Source organism: Toxorhynchites rutilus, chromosome 1 (genome assembly GCF_029784135.1).
Source record: "Toxorhynchites rutilus septentrionalis strain SRP chromosome 1, ASM2978413v1, whole genome shotgun sequence".
In the NCBI taxonomy this organism is placed as follows: Eukaryota; Metazoa; Arthropoda; class Insecta; order Diptera; family Culicidae; genus Toxorhynchites; species Toxorhynchites rutilus.
In genome coordinates, this window is record NC_073744.1 from 82,536,930 (window position 1) to 82,542,704 (window position 5,775).

The window sequence follows — 5,775 nt, forward strand, 5'->3', positions numbered from 1 at the left end:
AGGTACACTACTGGCAGCTTCATAAATTATAATAGGATTTATTATAGATAGCAGGTAGGCAAGGTACACTACTGGCAGCTTCATAAATTTGCTCATTGTGTAGTCTTTCGCTAACGAAAACGCTACTGAATTGTTCTCGGAATAGCTCACATATGCTTATTTTGTTTGATGCATCCACATTGTTGCGTGTCATTATGGTTGGAAGTCCTGACTCCTTCCTCTGTACATCAACAAATCTCCAAAATTCTTGTGGGTTCTTTTTCAGATTACTCTGAACACGGTCCAGATAAGCTTCAAATAGCGCTATCATCATATCATTATCATTTATTCAGATAATTCAGGTGGGTTCTGAATTCAATGACGTCAGTGTTGATGTTTTTTTCTAACGTACTTCAATACCATGTACATTATGAGACTAAAACTTCCCATATTACGATCTGTAGTAGTATATCCTTCAATCATTCACATAACTACTGTTTCTACCTGACAGAGAGAGTTATTTTTGCATCATATGTAAACCATCAGTGAGATTCGAGCAATTTTTCCAAGGACTGTCAGCAATAGAAGTGAAAAAGGCCCAGCAAATGATAGCAAATAGATTGATCAGATAAAAAACTCATTTTCTGCAAAAACGCATCCGTTGAAGTACGCATATCGTATTTGGAGAGCAAACACTAGCATTTGGAACTGCACGAGTTCTTTTTAATGGATGTAAAAGAGGAGAAAAGTCATTATGATTTTTCCTGTTGCAAACACATTTGAAGAAGTTTCATGCGTAAGGTGAGAGAAAATTCTCATAAAACAACATAAAGAATTTTCGATGAGCTAATTTCGCTGCACTCATTTCAAATTCTAAATGAAGCTTCCTCCAATTGGAGATTGTATGTCCGTTACACTTTAGTTTGGTCGCATTTTCGCTTCATGAGAGGTAGGGAATTTTCAGCTGCCATAGAATAATTTCACAAAAAATCGATTTCATTGGATTTTCTTAATATTTGGAAGGTTACCTAATATGCAATTTTTCAATCAATTTTAATTGACATTGTATCAATTATTGAATTAATTAGTTTAAATTGATAAAATGTAATCTAAGGATATCTTAGAAGAACAGAATGTTCTTGAAAGCATCATAACAACGAATTTTCGTCATTATAACTGTATCTCACCAAGAACCAGTGGCGTTGACTGGGGGGTGCGGAAGGAGCGGACCGCCCCGAGTGCACGATTTTAGGGGTGCAGAATAAATCGAATTTATATAAAGAAATTGGATAAATATGATTTCTGACGGGGGGTGGGGGTGCAAATCAACTCTTCCGCCCCAAGTGCAAAAGCTTCGCTCGACGCCACTGCCAAGAACTAATATATTACTTTATGCGTCGTATTTTTGCTGCCCTTATAACGCTTTGTGTTCGACTCTGTTTGACTGAAATGATATGAAAAGTAAATTTGGCTAATATTGCTTTGCTGCAAAACAAATGATTGTTTGATTTGACTTGTGTTACCCTTGGGTAACGAACTCGAACTGTTATCAACAAGCACTCTATCTCAATAAAACGTGGGTTGAAAGAAGTAAAACAAAGCAAATACTGTCAGTATACTGAGGGTTATTAAGGATGAAATACGGCAGTACTTCAAAGTGTGAACGCCTTACTTTACTGTGTGATTTATATCTCAAATATTTCAGGTGTCACGGCACTTGACGATTTCCAAGTAGAAGCGATTTGTACAGTTCGATCTATATAATAAAAATTGATGGCAGCATAACAATGCAAAGTCAATCGGAGGGATTGAAGTGTTTTCTAGCAATTCAATTCTGATATATAAGTGTAACATATGTATTTTATTCTATTCAATTAGTATGTATCAATTTATCGTCAACGATTACACAACGTTCAATATTGAGTATTTGTTTTGGTGGGACAAGAGGAGACAATAAAATAAGACGAAAAAAAACAAACTACGCACTGTTGGAGGTATTATTTTCACGTGATGCATTTGCCACAATTTCGGCACGTTTTTGTGCTGAGTGTTATCTGCTTCCCGATTTTGAACTAAAATTTCAATAGAACTGAGATGAAGATTACATTACGCAATTACGTTCGCTCCCTACAGTCACGCCAACGAATTAATGCTATTTATTCAGACATTTCAGCAGCGTTCGACAAAATAAATCATGAAATTGCAGTCGCTAAACTTCGACGTATTGGATTCCACGGCAACTTTTTGAACTGGTTACGTTCATACCTGACTGATCGTGTGATGTCAGTGAAAATTGGTGATACTGTGTCTTCTCCGTTCCGAGTTAGATCGGGCGTACCTCAAGGAAGCCATCTTGGTCCTTACATTTTTCTTCTTTACTTAAACGACGTTAACTTTTGTTTGGAGTGCCACAAACTCGCTTATGCCGATGATTTCAAGTTCCTGTGAATTGCATTAATGACGCAGTGTGCCTACAACAGCAGCTTGACATTTTCGCTGAATGGTGTGACAGCAGTATAAAAGGTGTGTCACATCAAATTGCATCACGGAAAAAAACGCTGTAGAAATTCGCCCAGTAGACCGATCCTTTTGAAAATTTTAGACAGTAAAATAAAAACTATTAAACAACTTTTGGCTTTTTTTTTATTCATACTTCGAGCCCAAGCCCGTATGCTCGCACCTTCCTCTTTACCCCGTCCATAAGGTTCTGTACAACGTCAGGTTTCCTCTTGAAGTCCGCCTCCGATTTGACAACTTTTGGGTTCTTCCGGAGGGCCTGCTTCATAATCGCCCAATATTTCTCTATTGGGCGAAGCTCCGGCGCGTTGGGCGGGTTCATTTCCATTGGCACGAAGGTGACCCCGTTGGCTTCGTACCACTCCAACACGTCCTTTGAATAGTGGCACGAAGCGAGATCCGGCCAGAGGATGGTTGGGCCCTCGTGCTGCTTCAATAGTGGTAGTAAGCGCTTCTGTAGGCACTCCTTAAGGTAAACCTGCCCGTTTACCGTGCCGGTCATCACGAAGGGGGCGCTCCGCTTTCCGCAAGAGCAGATCGCTTGCCACACCATGTACTTTTTGGCAAACTTGGATAGTTGGATAGTTGTCCTCTGCGGAGAAGAACAACAGGCCCGGCAGCTGACGAAAGTCCGCTTTGCCGGAGGTTTCGTCGTCCATTACCAGGCAATGCGGCTTCGTCAGCATTTCGGTGTACAGCTTCCGGGCTCGCGTCTTCCCCACCATGGTTTGTCTTTCGTCGCGGTTAGGAGCCTTCTGAACCTTGTATGTACGCAGGCCCTCCCGCTGCTTGGTCCGCTGGACGAATGAACTTGACAAATTTAGCTTATTGGCGACATCCCGGACCGAACTTCTCGGATCACGCGTAAACTGCTTAACTACGCACTGCGATCTTTTTCACTGACGGAGCATCCATTTTTGCCGTTCTTCACCTACCGGTCGATGGTTAGGTTCTCGAAGTATCATTTTAGTACTCTGCTGACCGTGGATTGGACGATTCCCAGCATCTTTCCGATGTCCCGATGTGACAACTCCGGATGCTCGAAATAAGTGCGCAGGATTAATTCACGACGCTCTTTTTCGTTCGACGACATTTTTCCAAATTTACGAAAAATTGAAAGTGAAGCATGGCCAACGTGATCTATACACTCTTATTTGATTATAAGCGAAAGCTGAAGATATAATTCCTTAAAATTAAATTTCTACAGCGTTTTTTCCGTGATGCAATTTGATGTGACACACCCTTTAATGGTTTCAAATCCAGAAAAATATTCAATCGTATCCTTCTCGAGGAAACGTTCGACTGTCATCTATTCATATACCCTATGCAATGTTATTTTGAACCGCGTTGTCACAATCAAAGATCTCGGTGTCATTCTTGATAGCAAATTAACATTCAAGGATCATCTATCTTACATCACCGCCAAAGCTTCTAGAACTCTTGGTTTCATCTTTCTCGTCACGAAACAGTTTGATATATTGCATTAAGGGGGTATTCTAGTCTAGAAATCTGAAAAAATCGAAATTTTTTTTTTACCATATTTCTGTAGTTTAGGCATTCAAGAATATACTCTAGAAAGGACTTATCGAAAATCCTATTATTTACCTAGTTAGAGCCATCTTAGTGATGTGGTATCTAACCTGTTACGGCCATCACAATGAACTTCAAACGCGTTTCTCTCGGAACTAGTTTTTTTCTAACTGGCGTACACGATATCTCAAGTTCTACTGAACCGATTTATGTCAAATTTATATGAAAATAATCTGCATACATCTCTCTATCGCATGAACCAATAAAAAATTATAACTTTTTAATTTTACTATTTTTAAAAAATCGGTAAACGCAAAAAAAAAACGTTTTAAACAGCATTTTTGTTTTCAAACGGCCGCCATTTTGTTAAAACCCATGTTTTTGACTTGTCCGAGGTTCATGCCATAGCGACATCTTTACTGATTCAGAATCTGTTCGATTTTTTTGTTTCAGATAACCAGAAGGACTGGAATCGTGTACGCCATGGCACAACTTTTTTTTGAACACCCTCACTTCACCAGCATGTAACTATTCTAATTATGAATATTTTTTTTCCGTCCTATTTTTATTTTATTGTTGAAAGATAGATAAACGAATAATGATATAATGGATAGTATATTCTTTGTTTTATTTTTACGGAGTTCGAAAAAACGTCCGAAATTCGTGTCTCTACACTAGAATACCCCCTTAAGGCGCTTTATTGTGCCTTGGGTCGCTCGATTCTCGAGTATGCCTTCATAGTTTGGTCACCATACTATCAAAACGGTATCCAGCGCATCGAAAGGATTCAACGTAAATTTGTCCGTTTTGCTTTGCGTAATTTACACTGGAATGATCCCTCGAGTCTGCCTAACTACGATAATCGATTTGCTCAGCGTACGCAGAGATGTAGCTAAGGCGACTTTTAAATCGAACCTAATTCTAACAAACATCGAATGTTCCGAACTTCTACAAATGATAAACATCAACATTCGCTATAGAAACCTGCGCTACTACACATTTATTTGTCTCCACCACTCCCGCACAAATTACGGGTATAATGAGTATAATGAGAGTATGTGTCGAGTGCTCAACCGTTGTTTTTTATCATTCGATTTCCACTTATGACGTTCTTGTTTAAAAAAAAACTTCGTCAGCGTTCTTAGACAATAATCATAACATTAATATTTAGATTCAGGTTAATATATCATTAGGGCATATATGTAAAGGCCTGTTGGTATTAGAAATAAATAAATACATGTGCTTCTAAAATGGCATTCTGATGCCAGATAAGATTAACCAATCATCACTCCGTCTTCGATCAATCCAGTGTACACATTTCCAGGCGTATAAGGACGTGTTGAGCATAAAAATCGGTCGATGGAAAAATTTGTATTCCAGAGCACGCGTAAATTATCCGGACGGAAACGGTTGTGAGAGCGGGAAAATGTTTCGGGTAAATTTTAGTAATTGAAAAGCAGTAAATGTTGGCAATAAATTCTCGGCATTTGTAGCCCGATCGATTCGAATATATTGAAAATATTCCTGCGGATTCGAAGGGAACTCGAATTAGATTTTTAAAATCTAATAAAAAACTAGAAAAAAAATGTAAGGGGTTGTACCTAGGACACGACCGTATTTTCGACGTAGAACTACGCAATTATGTTATGCAATCCACTTGTTTACCACTTCGAATATTATTTTAGAATGCATCGAAATTTTTGTAATAGATTATGTTCTTCGTTACAAGTAAATTTGATGAAGTTCCTT